The sequence below is a fragment of the Bombina bombina genome, chromosome 1 (genome assembly GCF_027579735.1).
Source record: "Bombina bombina isolate aBomBom1 chromosome 1, aBomBom1.pri, whole genome shotgun sequence".
Taxonomy (NCBI): domain Eukaryota; kingdom Metazoa; phylum Chordata; class Amphibia; order Anura; family Bombinatoridae; genus Bombina; species Bombina bombina.
The window spans coordinates 966,053,841-966,079,945 of NC_069499.1; positions in this window are offsets into that span (position 1 = coordinate 966,053,841).

Sequence of the window (26,105 nt, forward strand, 5' to 3'; positions counted from 1 at the left end):
CAAACTTTTGGTATGCTACACTCACTCTTATCTCTTCATACTAGCAGCTATCGGAGCTCTGCTTTACATACTAGCAGGCATCAGAGAGGAAGACCAGACATTCAAAATTCCCTAAATTGGAGCTAACATTAAGGCACTGCACTCTTTGCAGATAAGTTCTAGGGACCGTGACCTATTGAACATTGTATAACTGCCAGACTGCTTTAAAGTTTTATTTTATGTCTTGTTTTTCACATGTTATGAGGTTCTTATATATGTGCATATTACGGTGGTAAATAGATATGTTTTAGTAAGGGTTTGTAGCAGTATCTCACACAAGCATAATTCCCAACAGCAAACTAGAACATAGCAAATCACAATAATTATAGGGCGGGAATTTTAAGCATTTTGCTATAATAATGCTTAATAGTGGGTTGGGGATTCTTTGTAGCTTTCTACACCTAAAACAAGCAAGGGGCAATACGGTAACTTTCAAAAGCCTTATTGGTAGACACAGCGGAGCATGCGCTGTCTGGATGTGGGTGGCTCCTTCTCCCGCCGCCAGCGGCCGGGGTGGTGTGGGGACTGGCTAGCTCATTTTTGGTTTATTGCTCCTGCCTTAGAATAAAAAAATTTAACATCTATAACTTTGAGATTTAGTTCTGGTAACTTGCATCTAGTTTTATTTTTATTTTACACCAAGTTCACAATATTCTCCTTACAGATGCAAAATTCTGTGATACTTTTCATGATTTCTTGTTTATTGTGTTTATGAAAATCCCTCAGCTTTCATTCATAATGTTAATATAGGACCAAAAGTGTTCAAACTTTTTCAGGGGATAGAAAATAAGGATTGCTCTTTTGTGAATACAAGTCTATCTATCAACTATGATGTAAATGTTTGCATAGCTGTATTCTATATTACAAGTTTTATTTTACTTTCTATGTAATGTCCTTAATACAAAAATAAAATATATATAAAAAAAAAAAATCATGTGGCAGAACATTTTATCCAAGCTGACCATAACATCTGCCAAATGAGATTCCAGATCATTGACCACATTAGTATTCCTAGGAGAGGATGTGATAGAGAATTATATTTTAAACAAAGGGAAGTCTTTTGGATTAATAAATTGGAAACTTGTAGTTCTGTGGGATTGAACAAGGAATAGGATTTATCTGTTTTGTTGTAGAATAAATAATTTTTAGAATATCAATTTTTGTAGAATAATAATGAGCAATAATTAGTAATTGTTCCTTTCTTTCAGATCTGACAAATGTATATCTACCATCTCAAACATGTAACAAAGGTGAACATTTATCTATACCAATTTTGTAATCTGTAATTTTGTAATCTGTATTTTTTATAGTGTAACATATTTATGTTTTAGTTTCAAATAAAGATGATGTTGTATATAGTTTTTAGAAACCACTAGGGAAAACCTTTGCACTGCATTATTTACCATGAATATTAAAAGGGTTAATATGAAGGGGCTGGGCATTGTATGCTAGTCACTTTATACGGAGGATTTGTAACTAGTATGAGTATTGACATGAATAAAGACTAGAGGTCCGAAACGTCTCTCTTTTTTGCACTTTGGTGTCCCAATAAATCTGTGGAATTGAAGATTTTGTGAGTGCTGCTGTCACATTGGATTGTGATTTAATATTAGAGGGCTGTGGTGTGGAGCCCTTGACATATTTGCACCACCTGAATGTATATAATTTGTGCTTTACACTTCTTTTGAACTGTGTACTCATCCCATGACCCTGCAACATGCACAGCCCTGAGTGCTCTATAGCACTCTCAGGAAGCTGAGTCCCAGACAGTTAACCCCAGACAGGTCAGGGTGCAAGGCCCATAGGAAAAATTACAAAACAAATTAATAAAACACACAGAGGAAGTCCAGCACTTGCTTACAAAAATGGAAGAGTTAGTTACCTCATCTGGCCAAAAGGGAAAAAGCCCAGGTACCACGTCAAGGTCTCTCCCAAAACCTGGGTCCCTAAACAGCCAAACTATGCACGCTTTCAATCAAACAAACTGGGAAAAAGTGAAGGGTGCAGATACTTATGTAATCACCCTAGACACATAATAAACACGGAAGGGGACTGCACTCTCAGACTGGACTGAACTGGACTAGAATTCTATTGGGCCCATAATCAGAAGCAGCTGGCTTTTCTCTTCCAGGGTTAGATACCTGTTAGATTCCCTGTGGAAAATGAATGGTGTGTGGGTTAAGCATGAGAAAGAAAGCTGTATACCCTCTGATCACAAAACCGGACTCACTCCAATCAATTGGTGAAATTTTCTGACAGTGCTCCTGAAGGACTCTCCCTATGCTGTGTGGCTCTTACCTCATATGATTGGGGTTAAGAAGTGTAAGTAGATATCCAAAGGGAGACTGTAAATAGACACTCCATGATATTTGTTTGTATTGTTTTTATTTAAATGTTTAATGTATTTTATTAGTCTTTTCTTTGAAGTATTCATTTGGAGATTGGTTTCTGGCCATCAATATGAAATTTATTTTGATATATTAGATTTTCTAAATATCTGATTTTATTGGAATATTTTGCATAGTCTGCGCGTTTGGTTTACAACTCTCTTTTTTAACATATATATATGTTATATATATGTTTCTTCTGTTAAGTGTGATCAGTCCACGGGTCATCATTACTTGTGGGATATTAGCTGCTCCCCTACAGGAAGTGCAAGAGGATTCACCCAGCAGAGTTGCTATATAGCTCCTCCCCTCTACGTCACCCCCAGTCATTCTCTTGCACCCAAAGACTAGATAGGATGTGTGAGAGGACTATGGTGATTATACTTAGTTTTTATAACTTCAATCAAAAGTTTGTTATTTTACAATAGCACCGGAGCGTGTTATTGCCTCTCTGGCAGAGTTTGAAGAAGAATCTACCAGAGTTTTTACTATGATTTTAACCGGAGTAGTTAAGATCATATTGCTGTTTCTCGGCCATCTGAGGGAGGTAAAAGCTTCAGATCAGGGGACAGCGGGCAGATGAATCTGCATTGAGGTATGTAGCAGTTTTTATTTTCTGAATGGAATTGATGAGAAAATCCTGCCATACCGTTATAATGACATGTATGTATATTCTACACTTCAGTATTCTGGGGATGGTATTTCACCGGAATTACTCTGTTAAAAGTACATTAAACCTTTTAATAGGTATTTATTATGTTAAACGTTTTTGCTGGAATGTAGAATCGTTTGCATTTTCTGAGGTACTGAGTGAATAAATATTTGGGCATTATTTTTCCACTTGGCAGTTGCTTGTTTTAATTGTGACAGTTTCGTTTCTCTCTCACTGCTGTGTGTGAGGGGGAGGGGCCGTTTTTGGCGCTCTTTGCTACGCATCAAAAATTTCCAGTCAGTTACTCTTGTATTTCCTGCATGATCCGGTTCATCTCTAACAGAACTCAGGGGTCTTCAAACTTCTTTGGAGGGAGGTAGATTCTCTCAGCAGAGCTGTGAGACTTATATTTTGCTCTGTAATTTTTATGTTTCAAATTTAATTATTGTTACTTTACTAATGGGAACAAACCTTTGCTAAAAGTTGTGTTGTTTTTAAGGATTGATGCTATAACTGTCTTTCAGTTCATTATTTCAACTGTCATTTAATCATTTAGTGCTTCTTTGAGGCACAGTACGTTTTTGTTAAATAAGATTGTAACCAAGTTGCAAGTTTATTGCTAGTGTGTTAAACATGTCTGATTCAGAGGAAGATATCTGTGTCATTTGTTCCAATGCCAAGGTGGAGCCCAATAGAAATTTATGTACTAACTGTATTGATGCTACTTTAAATAAAAGCCAATCTGTACAAATTGAACAAATTTCACCAAACAGCGAGGGGAGAGTTATGCCGACTAACTCGCCTCACGTGTCAGTACCTGCATCTCCCGCCCGGGAGGTGCGTGATATTATGGCGCCTAGTACATCTGGGCGGCCATTACAGATAACATTACAAGATATGGCTACTGTTATGACTGAAGTTTTGGCTAAATTACCAGAACTAAGAGGCAAGCGTGATCACTCTGGGGTGAGAACAGAGTGCGCTGATAATACTAGGGCCATGTCTGATACTGCGTCACAGCTTGCAGAGCATGAGGACGGAGAGCTTCATTCTGTGGGTGATGGTTCTGATCCAAACAGATTGGATTCAGATATTTCAAATTTTAAATTTAAATTGGAGAACCTCCGTGTATTACTAGGGGAGGTTTTAGCGACTCTTAATGATTGTAACACTGTTGCAATACCAGAGAAATTGTGTAGGTTGGATAAATACTTTGCGGTACCGGCGAGTACTGACGTTTTTCCTATACCTACGAGACTAACTGAAATTGTTACTAAGGAGTGGGATAGACCCGGTGTGCCGTTCTCACCCCCTCCAATATTTAGAAAGATGTTTCCAATAGACGCCACCACACGGGACTTATGGCAAACGGTCCCTAAGGTGGAGGGAGCAGTTTCTACTTTAGCTAAGCGTACCACTATCCCGGTGGAGGATAGCTGTGCTTTTTCAGATCCAATGGATAAAAAATTAGAGGGTTACCTTAAGAAAATGTTTGTTCAACAAGGTTTTATATTGCAACCCCTTGCATGCATCGCGCCGATTACGGCTGCGGCAGCATTTTGGATTGAGTCTCTGGAAGAGAACCTTAGTTCAGCTACGCTGGACGACATTACGGACAGGCTTAGAGTCCTTAAACTAGCTAATTCATTCATTTCGGAGGCCGTAGTACATTTAACCAAACTTACGGCTAAGAACTCAGGATTCGCCATTCAGGCACGTAGGGCGCTGTGGCTAAAATCCTGGTCAGCTGATGTAACTTCTAAGTCCAAATTACTTAATATACCTTTCAAGGGGCAAACTTTATTTGGGCCCGGTTTGAAAGAAATTATCGCTGACATTACAGGAGGTAAGGGCCACGCCCTACCTCAAGACAAAGCCAAAGCTAAGGCTAGACAGTCTAATTTTCGTCCCTTTCGGAATTTCAAAGCAGGAGCAGCATCAACTTCCACTGCACCAAAACAGGAAGGAGCTGTTGCTCGTTACAGACAAGGCTGGAAACCTAACCAGTCCTGGAACAAGGGCAAGCAGGCCAGGAAACCTGCTGCTGCCCCAAAGACAGCATGAACCGAGGGCCCCCGATCCGGGACCGGATCTAGTGGCGGTCAGACTCTCTCTCTTCGCCCAGTCTTGGGCAAGAGATGTTCAGGATCCCTGGGCGCTAGAGATCATATCTCAGGGATACCTTCTAGACTTCAAATTCTCTCCCCCAAGAGGGAGATTTCATCTGTCAAGGTTGTCAACAAACCAGATAAAGAAAGAAGCGTTTCTACGCTGTGTACAAGATCTGTTATTAATGGGAGTGATCCACTCAAACCTGTTTGTGGTTCCCAAAAAAGAGGGAACTTTCAGGCCAATCTTGGATTTAAAGATCCTAAACAAATTCCTAAGAGTTCCATCGTTCAAAATGGAAACTATTCGGACAATCTTACCCATGATCCAAAAGGGTCAGTACATGACCACAGTGGATTTAAAGGATGCTTACCTTCACATACCGATTCACAAAGATCATTACCGGTATCTAAGGTTTGCCTTCTTAGACAGGCATTACCAGTTTGTAGCTCTTCCATTCGGATTGGCTACGGCTCCAAGAATCTTCACAAAGGTTCTGGGTGCCCTTCTGGCGGTACTAAGACCGCGAGGAATTTCGGTAGCTCCGTACCTAGACGACATTCTGATACAAGCTTCAAGCTTTCAAACTGCCAAGTCTCATACAGAGTTAGTTCTGGCATTTCTAAGGTCGCATGGATGGAAAGTGAACGAAAAGAAGAGTTCTCTTTTTCCTCTCACAAGAGTTCCATTCTTGGGGACTCTTATAGATTCTGTAGAAATGAAGATTTATCTGACAGAAGACAGATTAACAAAGCTTCTAAATGCATGCCGTGTCCTTCATTCCATTCAACTCCCGTCAGTAGCTCAATGCATGGAGGTGATCGGCTTAATGGTAGCAGCAATGGACATAGTACCCTTTGCACGTCTACATCTCAGACCGCTGCAATTGTGCATGCTGAGTCAGTGGAATGGGGATTACTCAGACTTGTCCCCTACTCTGAATCTGGATCAAGAGACCAGAAACTCTCTTCTATGGTGGCTTTCTCGGCCACATCTGTCCAGGGGGATGCCATTCAGCAGGCCGGACTGGACAATTGTAACAACAGACGCCAGCCTACTAGGTTGGGGCGCTGTCTGGAATTCTCTGAAGGCTCAGGGACAATGGAATCAGGAGGAAAGTCTCCTGCCAATAAACATTCTGGAATTAAGAGCAGTTCTCCATGCCCTTCTGGCTTGGCCCCAGTTAAAAACTCGGGGGTTCATCAGGTTTCAGTCGGACAACATCACGACTGTAGCTTACATCAACCATCAAGGAGGGACAAGAAGCTCCCTAGCAATGATGGAAGTATCAAAGATAATTCGCTGGGCAGAGTCTCACTCTTGCCACCTGTCAGCAATCCACATCCCGGGAGTGGAGAACTGGGAGGCGGATTTCTTGAGTCGCCAGACTTTTCATCCGGGGGAGTGGGAACTTCATCCGGAGGTCTTTGCCCAAATACTTCGACGTTGGGGCAAACCAGAGATAGATCTCATGGCGTCTCGCCAGAACGCCAAACTTCCTCGCTACGGGTCCAGATCCAGGGATCCGGGAGCGGTTCTGATAGATGCTTTGACAGCACCTTGGAACTTCGGGATGGCTTATGTGTTTCCACCCTTCCCACTGCTTCCTCGATTGATTGCCAAAATCAAACAGGAGAGAGCATCAGTGATTCTAATAGCGCCTGCATGGCCACGCAGGACTTGGTATGCAGATCTAGTGGACATGTCATCCTGTCCGCCTTGGTCTCTACCTCTAAGACAGGACCTTCTGATACAGGGTCCATTCAAACATCAAAATCTAACTTCTCTGAAGCTGACTGCTTGGAAATTGAACGCTTGATTTTATCAAAACGTGGTTTTTCTGAGTCGGTTATTGATACCCTGATACAGGCTAGGAAGCCTGTTACCAGAAGGATTTACCATAAGATATGGCGTAAATACCTATACTGGTGCGAATCCAAAGGTTACTCCTGGAGTAAGGTTAGGATTCCTAGGATATTGTCCTTTCTACAAGAAGGTTTAGAAAAGGGTTTATCGGCTAGCTCATTAAAGGGACAGATCTCAGCTCTGTCCATCTTGTTACACAGGCGTCTGTCAGAAAATCCTGACGTCCAGGCCTTTTGTCAGGCTTTAGCTAGGATCAAGCCTGTGTTTAAAACTGTTGTTCCGCCATGGAGTTTAAACTTAGTTCTTAACATTTTACAGGGTGTTCCGTTTGAACCCCTTCATTCCATTGATATAAAGTTGTTATCTTGGAAAGTTCTATTTTTAATGGCTATTTCCTCGGCTCGAAGAGTCTCTGAGTTATCAGCCTTACATTGTGATTCTCCTTATTTGATTTTTCACTCGGATAAGGTAGTTCTGCATACTAAGCCTGGGTTCTTACCTAAGGTAGTCACTAACAGGAATATCAATCAGGAGATTGTTGTTCCATCCTTGTGCCCAAATCCTTCTTCGAGGAAGGAACGTCTTTTGCACAATCTGGATGTAGTTCGTGCCCTTAAATTTTATTTACAGGCAACTAAAGATTTTCGACAAACGTCTTCCCTGTTTGTCGTTTACTCTGGTCAGAGGAGAGGTCAAAAAGCTTCTGCTACCTCTCTCTCTTTTTGGCTTCGTAGCATAATTCGTTTAGCTTATGAGACTGCTGGACAGCAGCCTCCTGAAAGAATTACAGCTCATTCCACTAGAGCTGTGGCTTCCACTTGGGCCTTTAAGAATGAGGCCTCTGTTGAACAGATTTGCAAGGCTGCAACTTGGTCTTCGCTTCATACTTTTTCCAAATTTTACAAATTTGACACTTTTGCTTCCTCGGAGGCTATTTTTGGGAGAAAGGTTCTTCAGGCAGTGGTTCCTTCTGTATAAAGAGCCTGCCTATCCCTCCCGTCATCCGTGTACTTTTGCTTTGGTATTGGTATCCCACAAGTAATGATGACCCGTGGACTGATCACACTTAACAGAAGAAAACATAATTTATGCTTACCTGATAAATTCCTTTCTTCTGTAGTGTGATCAGTCCACGGCCCGCCCTGTTTTTTAAGGCAGGTAAATATTTTTTAAATTATACTCCAGTCACCACTACACCCTTGGCTTCTCCTTTCTCGTTGGTCCTTGGTCGAATGACTGGAGGTGACGTAGAGGGGAGGAGCTATATAGCAACTCTGCTGGGTGAATCCTCTTGCACTTCCTGTAGGGGAGCAGCTAATATCCCACAAGTAATGATGACCCGTGGACTGATCACACTACAGAAGAAAGGAATTTATCAGGTAAGCATAAATTATGTTTTTATATATTATTTATTATTATTTTTTATTCATCAATACAAACTCAGGTTTATTTCTTTAACACCATTAATATTTTATTCTTTCTTTTGTTTTTTTCTTAATCATCAAGTACAGTATGTCAGTTTTTGATCGATAATTATGTCACACACTATTTGGGTTGTATTTACATTATACACCAAATTCAATAGGCTATATGAAGCCATTTCCCATCTCTGGATTGCATCTCTTCTCGATGGTGTTCCACCACACACGCCCCCTAGCAGTGATAGGCCGGGTAAATAATGACGCAGTACATGGTGAGCGCCGCTATTGAGTACATATGTTTAGGAGTTAAAGCAGAATTTTTTGTCCAAACTTCATAGCGTCATCAAGAGGGCGTTGTATTATAACCTATTATGACATAGGATTTGTATTCCACACCCCTGGTCCACCCGGTATTATGATTATTTTGTGATATATACACAGCGGATCTCATGGTGGCTAATTGTTTCATGAAAATGAACCTCGTTATATTTCATATATCAGTAAGGCAATTGGGATTAATATTTCCCCCTTTTTTTCTGGCTACTTTGATTTTAATCTGTGAGTGTTACAAACGAGAATGTTTAGAATTGTAGATGCGTTTACATGATAGGCCCAATAAATGTTTTGACACTTCCACTGTGAACATATATCGTTTTTTTTTTTACACTGCCATGTCCATTAATTGACTTCATGGCCAGTGTTAAAATAAAGTTAAGCAGCATTGTAGAATATGTGGGTCACCTTCCCTTAAAAAAAATCAGACTTAAGGTTTATATCAAAGAGGTTAATCATTTGTTATGTTCATCTCAGTTGTTCCTCCTCCCAAGGCCAGTTTGTTGAATGTAATAAAAAAAATAAAGAGAGAAGCTATGAAACTATGTCTGTGACATTTCCCTTCGCCTTTATGATCACAATTTTAGTTTGATGGAGAAGAACGCATAAGGAGCTGTCCTTTTCCTTGATGTTAATGCTATCATTACTTATAATTAGTTTCAATGCACGCTCAACAATCTCAGTCCTCTGCTTCTGTGATGATTTTGATTGGATGTAAAACAGTTTTATCTGAGTTAATTCACTATTCAAAGTACAATGATAGAGTATTCATTGTGTTACCTAGATTACAGTTGCAAATAGAGCTATATATCATTAGGGAGTTTTCTGGCGATGTAGACTGACAGAAAAATTTTTTCCACTTATCTAGAAGCTGTAAAATTATAATGTCTTAAGCTTTTGGGATGAAAGCGCAAAGTATATATTCTACGTGTGCCAATCTCTGATGCCCCTTATAATTGCTAACATTTACATCAATGTAAACAGAAAGGCATTTTATTCTAAAGATATAGACAACACATGACAAGGCTAATGATTTGGGAGACCTCTCAAATTTCCTTTGCAGAGATTTCACACTTAGTAGGAGCTCTACGATTAGAAAGGGCAAAGTGATATTTAATAAATGAAGCACCATTCTCTGCTGAAAAAGGCAGCTAAAGAGAGGACATGAAGAACTGAAATATTTATTATGATATTAATTGCCACAGTTTAAGTTTCTAAACAGCATGATAGTGTAGGGCTGCTTGTCAGCAGGGAACGTATTAAGGGCCTTACCCCCTGCCTGACATGTGATCTAGCAGTGTGTTTGTGTACCTTGCAACATTGTTGCAAGGTCAGGGGTGGATCTTTTCTACTCACTATTTAAGCAGATGCAGGCCTGTCTTCATCCTCTTTGTTCCAGATTGTGCAAGTGGTTTTTCTTCAGCTACAGTCAGGATGGAGCATTCCAGAAGATCTGCAGCAGTGCCCAGCCGGTTCAGGGCTCCCTCTGGGGTCCCTGCTTGTCGTGTATCACCTGCAGAAAAACGGATGAGACATATGGCAAGAGTTGTCACCCGGTCCCACTTCCCCTCCCCCCCTCCAGCACCTACTTTGGTAACTGAGCCTTTTCCCATTGTGCCTATTTCTGGCTCACTGGGAGAGGCTAGTCCGGGCCCTGCATGTAATAGGCTAAGTCTGGAGTCCTCCCCTGATCTTTCTAACATCCCCTCATTGTTCTCTCAACCTCCCTCTACATGTAGTGGGGTTCCCACCACTCTCTCCGTTACATGTGGGCAGGGTTCAGGTGGTCCGGGGGTGAGGGCCGCAATACAGGCCTCTTTGGCGCAGACAGGCCTGTCGGCTGAGGCCTTCTCTGCGGTCATGTCCCTGGTGCAGGTCATCACGGCGGCTCCCGGGGGCATGTCCGGTTCTTCCTCCCCAGCTCCTGTAGGCCTCCAGTTGGCTCCGGCCCCCACAGCGTTTCTAGGCCTAACCGGAAGTGCGGGCCTCGGCAGCATGGCAGCCGGGCCCTTCACTTCCGGTTCGGCGGTCCTCCAGACATGCGGTGATGATGTCACTTCCGGCGTCATTGCAAGGAGCGCAGAGGCGCAGGGGCAGAAGAGAAGGGCCTCTCCATTGCCAGCAGGTAGGATGGGGGTCCCCAGAGCCAGTGGCGGGAGCAGGGGGGCACCTAAGGGTACGGCGCAGCGGGCAGCAAAAGCAGTAAAAAGGGCAGCAGCGACCTTGAGGGGAAAAGCAATGAAGCAGGTGCAGGTTAAAAGATTGCAACAGTTAGAGGGGGCAGAAGGGTTCATGGGTCTGCTTGGGGAGAATCGGATAGTGCAGCTGGTGGCAAATTTGGCAGCTACATCTACCCCGGTGCATCAGGTGGGTCAGGTAGGCATGATTGAATGCATGGGGGTTGCGGATGCCACAGCAGCTGGGAGTGATGTAAGTGGTGTAGGCCCTCATGCTGCAGGCCTGGGTACTCCCATCTCTTTTTTGTCTCCCCCTCAGGTGCGGGCTGTCAGCTCTGGGATCATGGCAACCCCTGCGGTACCCTCAACTTCTGGTGCAGCATCTGGGGCAGTTCCTTATTGAAGTGGCAGCTTCCAGGATCTGGTGTCAGCGACCAGCAGGCCCAACTGTGGAAGGCAAGATGAGATGGTATCTTTTGCTCAGTGGGAAGAGACAGGGTTTAGCAGTGACTCTGATTCAGATAGTTGGTGTACGCTAGGGTTAAATTCCAAAGGGCAGAGAAGGATGTATTGCATGCTTAGGGTGCTGACGGCAAATCAGGGTACTGCATTGAAAGGGTTGTCCCTGCAAGTTGCACCTTTAGGGGATCATCCTTAGGTACAGCATCACTTATCCTGCTGGGGGGGGTCCCACCCCAGTGGGGTATGGTCAGGGTGGTGGTAGTGGCAGCGCGGCAGGGCACATTGTGCTGTATGGAGCACCTCAGAGTGGGGGTACAGGCATCTAACTGAGGAGGGTTACCATGAGGGGAGACTCCTACCCGTGCTTTGTGCCGTCACTCCACGCCCACTTGAAGCCCAAGGTGGTTGCTAAGATCAGGGATACCAGATATGTCAGTGTATTTGAACTATCGCTGGAGGCTCATCGGGATAAAGAATGCAGCGAGGATGGGACGGGGCCCAAGAATGTCAAGCGCCCGGACAGTTACCTCGAATGGCTGCACTGTTTTAGGGTCCTAGTGTCTTGTTACATTGAGCAGCACCCTAATAGGGCCATAGACATTATTAAGTACATGGACAGAATAGACTATGTCCATGCCAGATACGGGGAAGGTTTGTGGCATAGCTACGATATGGAGTTCCGGCGTAAGCTGTCTGGTAACCCCGTGTTGACATACGGGGCCATGGACATGCATCTGTGGGTGAGGTTAGGTCCAGAGCAACCCCTGGGCCAGCCAGAGGCCCAGCGCCTTACCGCAAGCTTGCAGGGTGTTCGGTGCAAAGGGAGGGAATGTTGGAAGTTTAATGACAAACAGTGTGATAAAGGGAGAGGCTACTCCTTTCGGCACGTCTGTTTGTACTGCAGCGGCCCTCACCCCGGGGATGACTGTGCCAAAAAAAGGGACACCGGGGGGACCAGGGGACCCAGCAGAGGCCCTGCTGCAAACAAAGGGCCCAACACCCCTGAATCTTGCCGCAATTAAGCTGTGGCTGGACGCCTACCCAGAAAAGGGGGTGGCAGCGACATTGTTCAGGGGGATTAAGGACGGGTTTATTATTCCAGTCTCATCAGTGGTACAAGGGTAACTTCAGCATCGTAATCTGAAGTCTGCCAGGGAATATCCTTCAGTAGTGCGGGACAAATTGGGGAAAGAAGTAGTGTTGAGGTGCATTGCAGGTCCATACTTAAAGTTGCCCCTTCCTGATTTGGTAGTTTCTCCTTTGGGAGTGGTACCGAAGAAGGAACCGGGTATATTTCACTCATCCAACACCGATCATATCCCAAAGGGCAGTCAGTGAATGACGCGATCGATCCGGCAGTCAGTTCAGTTCATTACCAGTCATTTGACGAGGCACTCAGCTTGGTGAGGGAAGCGGGACACAGGTGTCTGATGGGTGAAGCTAGAAATCGAGTCAGCTTTTTGCTTGCTTCCCATTCTCCCCTCTTTGTTTAGGCTGATGGGCATCAAGTTTGAGGGCCGGTATTACGTGGATAGGTGCTTGCCGATGGGCTGCTCTGCCTCTTGTGCTTACTTTGAGATGTTTAGTACCTTCCTGCATTGGGCTGTGGAGATGGCGACTGGCAGAGGCTCAGTCGCCCACTACCTTGACGACTTTCTCCTAGTCGGAGCTCCTAGGTCAGGGGAATGTGATCAGGCGATGGGGATAATGAGGGAGCTGATGAAAAAATTTGGGGTTCCGTTGGTGGAGGATAAAACCCAGGGACCCTTCACGAGGCTCACATTTTTGGGTATTGAGATTGATTTTAGTGCTAAGCTCTGCCGTCTGCCTGAGGACAAGGTCAGCCGATAAACGGCACCTGTACAGGCCGGATGGGATTCACTTGCCTGATGAGGGCTTGGGAATTTTCTTGGCTGACCTAAGGAGGGTCTTGTTTGCTCAAATTTAAGGGTTGTGGTGGCAAGAGCTTCCTTAATTTGTTAAGGTAGTCTCTTGTGGCGGGAGGTCAAGGCTCCATCTAAGGGCGTAAGCCCGAAAGGGGGGACAGTCGAGCTAATGTGTGGAGCGATGTCCCTAGGTGCTGACCATTGGGTGCTCCACCCCGCGGGCCTGCTGACCGTGCTCCTCTAGGGTGTTTCACTGCTCCACATGGGCGTGGCCTAGAAAAGGCATGCCCAACCAATATTTTTGTCCTGCCTTGTCCTCTTGGTGTTTGGGGTTAGTAGTTTGCTTGTTATGCTGCCACTTGGTGATGTTGGACTTCTGCGAAGTCTATGGTTAATAAAGTTAATTTATTAAATAAATAAATGTGACCATCACCGGTCTTTAACCCAACTCTGGTATCCAAGTCTTTTTTCCTGAAAGTTAAGTGTAAAGGGTTTCCAGCAGATAAGAATGTCCAATGGGGGTTTTGCCCTTATGATAGTGTAGGGTTGCTTGTCAGCAGGGAACGTATTAAGGGCCTTACCCCCTGCCTGACATGGGATCTAGCAGTGTGTTTGTGTACCTTGCAACATTGTTGCAAGGTAAGGGGTGGATCTTTTGTACTCACTATTTAAGCAGATGCAGGCCTGTCTTCATCCTCTTTGTTCCAGATTGTGCAAGTGGCTTTTGCATTTCATGTTTCTGTGTTTATTTAGCTGATAGGTGATTTCCAAAATAATGACAAAAACCTGACAGGATTTGTTTTATTTTTTAATGGGGGTTATCTGACCCTTATATAGGAATATACTGTATGTATATATATATATATATATATATATAATCTTATTACAAAATCTGGGGTTTTCTTTTCTGTATAGATTTCAAGTGCTCATCATAGTAATAACGATGACCTGGGAGTAGCTGATTGCTTTTGGTGTGTTGCTGATGTCAGGATTCAACCTTGTTTCTCTGAGTCAATAAAAAATTGCATATATGCAAATTAACAGGAACATTTGATCAGACTGAAAACAAATTATATTTTGCAAAATTCTATGGCCCAGATTACAAGTGGAACGCATTAGATAGCTCAGGGTGCACTATCAATATCACGGGCCCGCACTAAGATTAGCGCACAATCGTATATTCCAAGAATTACCAGAAAATGTTTAGAAAGGTCAGCACCCTATACTTTCAATGGATAGCGTGGCCACACTCAATATTGCTCATATTACAAGCTGTACACCTGGTACTTGACTTTATCTCGCTGGGATATTGTACCCTGCACTGCTGGAGTTCGAGCCACACCGGAGGTCAGTCTGCTGGGTGACTGTTAGATTCCAGCCTGCTCCACTTGCACCAGAAGGGGTGCTCCACAAAATGTGAGTGTAATTTTCTCATTTTACCATCTTACAAGAGTACATACAGTGCTTGGTCATATGGTGCTTCTGTTCCTTTATATCCTATAGATTGCTGACTTTGGATCTCGGCCTTGGATCCTAACACAGATAGCTGCCTGGACCAGGAATTACTGTATCCCTTTGGGTTACATTTATATACCCATTCCCTTTGACATACGGGACTTGAATAGTTCTATGTTATCTAGTTATTTGATAACTGCCACTGTATTTGAGCTTTTTGCTTTGTAATACTGATACTCTGAGTCTTTGTTTTGGTTTTATTGTATTGCAGCATTTTACTGCTATTATATTATCTATTAATCTGATCTGCCCAAGGGCGCCCCTATATATTTAATGTAATCATGTAATCAGCAGTATGCTATTAAGTCAGGTTTGTTGTGAGTTCTGGGCCCTGACATTAGGAGTTCTACTCTTTCTGAGCTTCTGTCCCTGTTACTTTGACTGCTGATCTGTTAGATTTCCTGGTGCCTGACTTTTGCTTTGTTTGTGACTTCTCTGCTGGATTATCCCCTTGGCACTATGGCTTTGATTTGGACTGATTTCCTGGCATCTGACCCTGGCTAGTATTCTTGATATTCTTTAAGGACTGTCCTAGGTACTTTCGCTTGGTTTTTCTGTGCATTCCTTTTAGCCAAGTGTCTATGTTTCCTGCCTGTATCTTGTATCCTGTCTACTGCACTGCAAATGCTAATCATGGCTGCTCTTTTAACACTTGTCCTGGAAGCTGTTGTTTTCAGCATCCTTGTTGCAGCATACTCAAGTATCTTGATTGCCAAATGTCTATGTTTCCTGCCTCGATCTTGTATCCTGTGTACAGCACTGCAAGTGTTAACCTTGACTGCTCTATTAACACTAGTCCTAAAAGCTGTTGTGTTCAGCACTCCTTGTTGTAGCATACTCAAATATCCTGTTTGCCAATTATTTACAAGTCTTGTCTGGCTCTTCATAGAAGAAAGAAAAGTCCTCAAGCTAGTGCAAAAATCCAAAGACCTTTATTGTACAAAATAGGGTATTTCCTCATTGCTGCATTCCTCTTCAGACTTGCCAAAAACAGCAGTTATGAAGCAGCGGTCTAAAGGCCGCGGCCCATTAGTCGCGAGTCAGCAGGGGGCGGCGTTGCACCAGAAGCTCTTGTGAGCTGCTTGTGCAATTCTGAATATGGAGAGCATATTGCTCTCCGCATACAGCGATGTTTGTCAGACCTGATCCACACTGTCGGATAAGGCCCGACAGACATTTGATAAATAGGCCTCTTTGTATGTTCATTGCTGAAATTCTGGCCACAGATAACTCCAAAAAGAGACGTATCTCCCAAATTCCTTGTGTTCTATAGATCTGATTAACTGAATATTAGAAAGCAGATTCAATTATGAATACTTTGCAAAACAAAGATTTTTTTTTCCCTTAAAGACAATATTTATCCTCTCCAACATGTGCATTTATTCGCTTTAATGACCTCTGGGATAATATATTATTAGTTAGGCACATGTATATGAATGGTTTTAATATAGCACTTTAACCGTCTCTGTTTCAGAATTGCCCAAAGCAAAGTCCGAATAAAATACATATGAAATCAGTCTTTAATGTTAAAATAAATAAACACTATTAACCATGGATGTATAACCTTTTAGAAAAGAAAGCCAAATAAGATTGTATCCACTTGTATTGTAAGTACAGCTTCATATTAGTGTTTATATATAGGGGTATATTTATCATAGTGCTAGCGGACATGATACGATGTAGCATAAGCTGTTGTCATTTATCATTGCACCAGCAGTTCTTGTGAACTGCTGGCGCAATGCCGCCCTCTGCAGATTGGCCACTAGCAGAGGGTGTCAATAAACCCAATCATATTTGATCGGGTTGATTTCTGTCCGCGGCCTCAGAGCAGGCGGACAATAACTTGTTTCCAGCGAGCTTTCATGAAACAAGGGGCATCAAGCTCCATACGTAGCTTGATAAATCGGCCCCAAAAACTCTAAACATCTTAAAAAATTTGACCAAGGACATTCAAACCTCCAAACTAAAAAGCAAATGCCAATTTGAAAAGATAAAAAAAATACACTCACAGTTGCTTTGGTAATTTATTTATTATTTTTTATCGTTCCTGACAATTTCAAAATACATATATACCTAGAACATAAAGTAAATAAATCATATAAGTATAAACTAAATACATTATAGAGTTATTTCTGCTGATTAACTTTGTGCAAGATACAAAACGGCATACATTATGCATCATAACAAGGTAGCATTTTTCCATAGTGTGTATTTATCGCTGCAGTGCATCTGCAAAAAAGACACATTAAACTATCTATCTTACCATCAAAGTTTTTTCATTACTGAATTTCAGCTCCAACAAAAAAATTAAAATAAGAAAAAAAAAACTACAAAAAGCCTTTTAAAAAGGCAACACCAATAGAAACACTTAAAGAGACAATAAAGTTAAATCAAACTTTCATAATTCAGATAGGGCATGTCATTTTAAACATTTTTCCAATTTACTTTTATCATCAAATTTGATTTGTTCTCTTGGTATTCTTAATTGAAAGCTAAACCTAAGAAGGCTCATATGCTAATTTCTAAGCCCTTTAAGGCCGCCTCTTATCTGAATGCATTCGACAGTTTTTCACAGCTAGGTGGCGTAAGTTCATGTGTGCCATATAGATAACATTGTACTCACGCACATGGAGTTACCTAGGAGTTAGCACTGATATATACTTACCGTTTAAGATGAGTGGAGAAAGAATACTTCTACTTTGGTTTGCATCACAATAAGTGGGGTGAGAATAAAAAGGTTCCTACAGAAAAAAAACAACGTATTTCCTCTGTCTACGAATAAATCAGAAAGCCCACCTGACTACTGGGAATTGCTCCATTTTCTAAGTTGAAAAAGCTTCTTAGATTTAAAATTTTGAAACCAGTACCTAAGTGATGTACATTTAGGACATATAGGCCTCTAGTTATTAAGGTCTGGAGGACCTGATCCGACACTGCGGATCAGGTCCGCCAGACCTCGCTGAATACAGCGAGCAATACGCTCGCCGTATTCAGCATTGCACCAGCAGCTCACAAGAGCTGCTGGTGCAACGCCGCCCCCTGCAGACTCGCGGCCAATAGGCCGCCAGCAGGGGGGTGTCAATCAACCCGATCGTAGTTGATCGGGTTGATTTCCGGCGATGTGTGTCCGCCTGCTCAGAGCAGGTGGACAGGTTATGGTGCAGCGGTCTTTGTGACCGCTGCTTCATAATTGCTGTTTCTGGCGAGTCTGAAGACTCGCCAGAAACAGGGGCCATCAAGCTCCTTACGGAGCTTGATAACTAGAGGCCATAGGGTTTATCACAATTCTTTAGGAAAACATAAAATTATTCATCTACAAAAATCACAATAGACTTTAATGGTGTTTTTCTGTTGATAATCCTTAGATAAGTTTTTCTAAAGGATTATGGTCAACCCTAAATTATTATCAGAAAGAAGGTTAGTCCTTGTTCTACTGTCCTCACTACTGATAGCTAGACAGCTAGTTAACAAACCAGACAGAAATAGCTTTGTGTTTATTCCAAACTGATTTTACTTCTGAATAGTTATTTTGTAAATCTGCAATACAATAAGAAAAGTTGAAATTACAATATGTAGTTACACGTGGTGCTTGCAATACATGCAGTACAATAATACATGTTTCTAACACAGAGAGCTTACATTTAATCTTTACAGCAAATAGCAATGCAATTCAAATGTACAATGAACTCTAAGCAAACAACAAATAACTTACAGGCATATGTATATTTAGAGGCAAATGTTAAGAGCTGATTTCCATGCTTCTTGAAGCTAAGATGGCTGCTGAGAAACTGAAAGTAAGACTTTTTATTAATAAATTTATTAACACTTCCTGTTTTATTCTTGAGAGGAACCAAGCTGTAATTGCAACATGAAACCACCAGATGTCATCAACATGAACATAATAAGCATATAATAGACAGAACACTTGTTATTTTTAAAAAAAAAAAAAACATTTCAAAATGTAAGCGTATATAATTTCTTTAAAATAAAAATGGGTGCATCTTGTACTCTCTTTTAAAGGATTCTTCCATTTTCCTCTTTCTGACCACCACCTCCTCACTTGTACCCTCACCTCCCTCCCTACAACTCTCCCTCCTTCTACCACACAGACTAAACTTCACAGAAGTATCAAGTCACTAGATCAGCAACAGCTCGCTGGCTCTCTCGAACCTTTTCTCTCTTCCATCCCCTCCTTTTCCTGTCCTGATGAATCCATCTGCCACTATAACTCCACCCTTACATCGGTCCTTGATAACCTGGCCCCACCTACCATAACTCAGAAAACATACACTCATCCTCAGCCCTGGCATACTCCTCTGACACGGTACCTACGCAGATATTCCCGTACTTCTGAGTGACACTGGAGGAAATCTCTGAGTTCTGCTGACTTTCTTCACTATAAGTTCATCTTGAACTCTTACTATTCTGCCCTTAATCTATATTTGCAACATTACTTCTCTACTCTTATCTCTACTCTTTCTTCAAACCCAAAACGTCTGTTCTCCACATTCAATACTTTTCTCCACCCACCCCCACCTCCCACCACAACGTTTCTCTCAGCCCAAGAATATCCAAAACCCACATAGCCATACATTTAGCTCACTTGCCCCTGTTACAGAGGACAAAGTTTCTGCCCTTATACTATCCTCTCACCTCATTACCTGTCTCCTCGACCCCATCCCCTTGCAACTACTCCCCTCCCTCTCTTCTACCCTTACCCCTATACTCACACACATCTTCAACCTCTCCCTCAGCACTGGTATAGTTCCCACATCTCTTAAGCATGCATTAGTCACACCTATCCTCAAAAATCCTTTTCTCGATCCAACCTCCCCATCCAACTACCGCCCTATTTCCCTACTACCTCTTGCCTCAAAGCTTCTTGAAAAGCTAGTATATGCATGTCTATTCCATTTTCTTATATTAAACTCCCTCCTTGACCCACTGCAATCTGGATTTTGCCCCTTCACTCAACAGAGACAGCAGTTGTTAAGGTTACCAACGACTTACTTACAGCAAAATAAAAAAGCCACTTCTTTCTACTTATCCTCCTTGATCTGTCTGCAGCCTTTGATACTGTCGACTACCCTCTTTTGCTCCATACCCTTCAATCCTTCGGCATCTGTAACACGGCTCTCTCTTGGTTCTCTTCCTATCTGTCTAACCGTACCTTTAGTGTAGCCTTCCCTGGAGCATCCTCTGCCCCGTTACCTCTTTCTGTTGAGGTACCCCAAGGCTCTGTCCTCGGTCCCCTTCTCTTCTCAATCTACACGTCTTCACTAGGTTCCTTAATAAAGTCCCAAAGGTTTCATTATCATTTGTATGCTGACAATGCCCAAATCTACCTCTCTGCACCAGAACTATCTCCTTCCTTGCTAACCTGTGTCACTAACTGTCTCTCTCATATCTCATCTTGGATGTCCTCTCACTACCTCAAGCTAAATCTCTCCAAAACTGACCTTTTTATTTTCCCCCCTTTCCCCCCTCCCCAAAGTCTCCACCCCCATGTTTCTATAACTGTTGATAACTCCATCATTACTCCAACCTCACATGCCCGATGTCTTGGGGTCACACTTGACTCCAATCTTTCTTTTATTCCGCACATTCAGTCCTTGGCTAAAGCCTGCCGCTTCCACCTTAAAAACATTGCTAAAATTAGACATTTCCTTACACAAGACACAACAAAGTTTTTAATCTACTCTCTCATCCTTTCCTGCCTCGACTACTGCAAGTCTATCCTCTCTGGTCTCCCTAGCTACCACCTAGCTCATTTACAATCCATAATGAATGCCTCTGCCAGGCTCATCTTCCTTGCACGTTGCTATTCATCTGCTGCACCTCTCTGCCAATCTATTCACTGGCTTCCTCTTTCCTCCAGGATTAAACCCAAAATTCTCACTCTGACACAAAGCCCTCAATTGCATTGCTCCCACCTACATCTCATATCTTGTCTCCAGATACTCTCCCTATAGATAATGCATTTACTACCCATTCCCCAGCTTTGCACAACCAACATTGTTATATTAATATACTTTATAACATTTAAATCTCTAAATGTCTGCCTGTTTCTAAGCCACAAAAGACAGCCTCTTATCACATGCTTTTTTTATTAGCTTTTCACAACAGGAGACTGCTAGTTCATATAGGCTATATAGATAACATTGTGTTCATGCCCGGGGAGTTATTAAGATTTAGCACAACACAGTACTAAATGCAAGTCAATAGATAATAAATACAAAGTAATGTGATCGGGGGCTGTCAGAAGATGCTTAGATACAAGGTAATCACAGAGGTAAAAAGTATATTAGTATAACTGTGTTGGTTATGCAAAACTGGGGAATTGGTAATAAAGGGATTATTATGTATCTTATAAATCAATAACAATTCTATTGTAGACTGTCCATTAAGGAAGTTTGACTTACATTTAAGGCAATTCCATTGTGAAAGGAAGGTTAAGTTACTTATAGGTGTCACACCGCGCTAGCCATTGCTAGGGGCACAGTGTCTCCTTCCCTGCTCGTTGCCAGGGGCTGTGTCGGGTCTGGATGCATGCGGCACTGACATCATTGCTGCACGTTCCTCTCTCTCAGATGCCACTCTGGATTCCTCTTGCGCGAATCCTGCGCCTATGTAAGTCGCTTAATAACAATCTATCACTGTCCAAGTATAGGTGTTACTTTGTGTGCTCCTGGGTGTGATAGATCGTTACTCTGTATTGCCTTTATGTGTTTGAACCCTGCCTGTCTGACTACTCTGCCTGTTATACCCCTGAATTGCTGGATTGATATACTGCTGCTGAACTCTTCCTGTCTGACTACTCTGCCTGTTTAACACCTAAATTGCTGGATTGATATACTGCTGCTGAACTCTGCCTGTCCGTTTACTCTGCCTGTTTTACCTCTAAATTGCTGGATTGATATACTGCTGCTGAACCCTGCCTGTCTGACTACTCTGCCTGTTTAACCCCTGTTGTTCTGGATTGCCTCTTTCTGGCCGTACCTCTGCTGCAGAATATTCTCTCCTGGACCTCTGCCAGGGCAATAGAACTGTGGCACAATTTGCCATCGAGTTTCGCACCTTGGCACTTGAAACCACTTGGAACGGCAGTGCTCTCAAGGCAGCCTTAAGGAGGGGTTTGCATGAATGCATCAAAGATGAACTCACTTATCATTATATTCCTTCTTCTTTGGATGACTTCATATCACTTTGTATCAGTCTGGGCTCTCGCTTTCAGAAGAGACAAGCATGAAAGAGACAGAACAAGGAGGGTCCTTCCCTCCCTTCCTCCTATTCATACGGTTTCGGCAGTATCCTCTACCCCCTCAGCAGCTCCAGTTACCTCAGTGGAGGAACCCATGGATCTCTCCTCCTTCAAACTTTCAGAGACTGAAAGACAGAGAAGAAGGAGAGTGAGACTATGCTTTTATTGTGGGTCCAACACCCACTAGCTAAAGGACTGTGACATTCGGCCGGGAAAAGCCAATGCTTAGGGGATAACACAGGGGTACCTCTAAGCATGATCTCTACTAAATCCCCTCACTCCTCTTAGATCCTGGTAACTGTTACCCTTAATACTGTCCACACTTAAGCCTTCATTGATTCAGGGGCAGCTGGAAACTTCCTGGATCACTGTTTCATGATTCAAGCTGGTTTGCCTCTTTTGCAGAAAAGACACTGCCTCAAGATGATGACTCTGGATGGTACCCCCCTTGGTTCAGGGTTGATCCATTTTGAGTCAGCACGCCTAACCCTGACTGTGGGAGTCCTTCATACCAGCTGCAGTTTGAGGTAATTCATTCCCCAGCACAGCCTGTCATCCTTGGTCTTCCTTGGCTTCGGGTACACAATCCATAGTTGGGCTGAAGGACAACTGGCCTCCTGGGGTACCTCCTGTTTCCACTCCTGCCTTGCTAAAGTCACTCCTCTGCTCCGAATCCCCATAGCCAGTATACAGACTCCTCAAAAACCTTCCTTCAGTATATGCTAACTTTGCAGATGTATTTGAGAAAAAAGCAGCCAACGTGCTGCCACCCCACCATCCTTATGATCGCAATATCGACCTCTTTCCCAGAGCCCCACTTCCTAAAGGGAGGACTTATCCACTCTACAAAGCTGAAACCAAATTCATGGAGGAGTACATCCAAGAGAACCTAGCTAAAGGTTTCATTCGCCCTTCCTCCTCTCCTGCTGGGTCAGGCTTCTTTTTCATCAGTAAGAAGGATGGTGGGCTCAGACCCTGCATCAACTATAGGGTCTTGAACAACATAACTATAAAGAATCACTATCCCATTCCATTGACAACCGAACTGTATGACTCACTCCAGGATGCTCGCTTTTTCACCAAGTTGGACTTACGTGGGGCATACAATCTGATTCGTATCTTTCCAGGCAACGAATGGAAGACCGCCTTCAACACAAGATCCGGGCATTACGAATACCTTGTAATGCCCTTTGGGCTGTGTAACACAGTTTTCCAGGCATTTGTCAACGATGTATTCCATGACCTCCTCAACCGAACTGTCATCTTCTATCTGGATAACATCCTTGTTTTCTCTTCCACTTTAGAGGAGCATCACAAACACATGAGACAAGTTCTTCTATGTCTCAGAGACAATTCTTTTGTAGCCAAGCTAGAAAAGTGTGATTCTGATCCAAGTTCAGATCCAATTCCTTGGTTATGTCATCTCGAAAGAAGGTTTTGCCATGGATCCTGCTAAACTCACCGCAGTTCTAGAGGTTGGTGCCTCTGAGATAGGGGCTGGAGCAATTCTAACCCAAAGGGATTCTTTGATTTCCAACTCACACTCTGAAGCCTTTTTCTCTAAACGCTTTACTCCTGCTGAGAGGAATTACAATGTGGGTAATCGAGAACTCTTAGCCATTAAGATGGCTTTGACTGAATAGCATAATTGGTTAGAGGGCACCGTCAATCCCATTCAGATTCACACTGACCACAAGAATCTGACTTACCTAGAGACTGCTCATCGACTCAATACTTGACAGGCCAGATGGGCCTTGTTCTTTTCCAGTTTTAACTTTATGGTCTCTTATCTTCCTGGGACCAAGAACAAGAAGGCGGACGCCCTTTCCCGTCAGTTCCCTCACTCAAGTGACTCCTCTGAAGCCCCTATTGAACACATAATACCTGCCTTCTGTGTGGTTGCTCAACTAAATACCACCCTACTGAAAAGATTGCAACGTGCCCAGTCTAGTAAACCTCCTGGAGCCCCCGTGGCCTCCAATATCCTCTTTGTACCTCTGAACCTATGCACCCCTGTGCTATCCTGGGCTCATGATAGTAAACTCTCAGGATATCCTGGTTTGACTAGGACTTTTAAGCGTCTTTCCCAACACATACAGGGAGTGAAGAATTATTAGGCAAGTTGTATTTTTGAGGATTAATTTTATTATTGAACAACAACCATGTTCTCAATGAACCCAAAAAACTCATTAATATCAAAGCTGAATAGTTTTGGAAATAGTTTTTAGTTTGTTTTTAGTTATAGCTATTTTAGGGGGATATCTGTGTGTGCAGGTGACTATTACTGTGCATAATTATTAGGCAACTTAACAAAAAACAAATATATACCCATTTCAATTATTTATTTTTACCAGTGAAACCAATATAACATCTCAACATTCACAAATATACATTTCTGACATTCAAAAACAAAACAAAAACAAATCAGTGACCAATATAGCCACCTTTCTTTGCAAGGACACTCAAAAGCCTGCCATCCATAGATTCTGTCAGTGTTTTGATCTGTTCACCATCAACATTGCGTGCAGCAGCAACCACAGCCTCCCAGACACTGTTCAGTACTGTTTTCCCTCCTTGTAAATCTCACATTTGATGATGGACCACAGGTTCTCAATGGGGTTCAGATCAGGTGAACAAGGAGGCCATGTCATTAGATTTTCTTCTTTTATACCCTTTCTTGCCAGCCACGCTGTGGAGTACTTGGACGCGTGTGATGGAGCATTGTCCTGCATGAAAATCATGTTTTTCTTGAAGGATGCAGACTTCTTCCTGTACCACTGCTTGAAGAAGGTGTCTTCCAGAAACTGGCAGTAGGACTGGGAGTTGAGCTTGACTCCATCCTCAACCCGAAAAAGCCCCACAAGCTTATCTTTGATGATACCAGCCCAAACCAGTACTCCACCTCCACCTTGCTGGCGTCTGAGTCGGACTGGAGCTCTCTGCCCTTTACCAATCCAGCCACGGGCCCATCCATCTGGCCCATCAAGACTCACTCTCATTTCATCAGTCCATAAAACCTTAGAAAAATCAGTCTTGAGATATTTCTTGGCCCAGTCTTGACGTTTCAGCTTGTGTGTCTTGTTCAGTGGTGGTCGTCTTTCAGCCTTTCTTACCTTGGCCATGTCTCTGAGTATTGCACACCTTGTGCTTTTGGGCACTCCAGTGATGTTGCAGCTCTGAAATATGGCCAAACTGGTGGCAAGTGGCATCTTGGCAGCTGCACGCTTGACTTTTCTCAGTTCATGGGCAGTTATTTTGCGCCTTGGTTTTTCCACACGCTTCTTGCGACCCTGTTGACTATTTTGAATGAAACGTTTGATTGTTCGATGATCACGCTTCAGAAGCTTTGCAATTTTAAGAGTGCTGCATCCCTCTGCAAGATATCTCACTATTTTTGACTTTTCTGAGCCTGTCAAGTCCTTCTTTTGACCCATTTTGCCAAAGGAAAGGAAGTTGCCTAATAATTATGCACACCTGATATAGGGTGTTGATGTCATTAGACCACACCCCTTCTCATTACAGAGATGCACATCACCTAAATATGCTTAATTGGTAGTAGGCTTTCAAGACTATACAGCTTGGAGTAAGACAACATGCATAAAGAGGATGATGTGGTCAAAATACTCATTTGCCTAATAATTCTGCACACAGTGTATGGTGGCTTACTATGATATCTGACGCTCAGGATTATGTGAAAGCCTGCACAACTTGTGCTGCCAACAAAACCGCCCGATCCTTGCCTCCTGGCTTGCTCCAACCATTGTCCATTCCCAAACAACCATGGACACACGTAACAATGGACTTCATTGTGGACCTTCCTCCTTCTGACCACCATACAGTTATCTCGGTTGTGGTGGATCGCTTTTCCAGACTGGCTCATTTTGTATACCTAACCAAACTGCCTTCTGCAAAAGAATTATCGTCTCATTTTCTCTTGCATGTGGTATGACTTCATGGCATTCCTGTGAATATTGTTTCCGACAGAGGTCCACAGTTC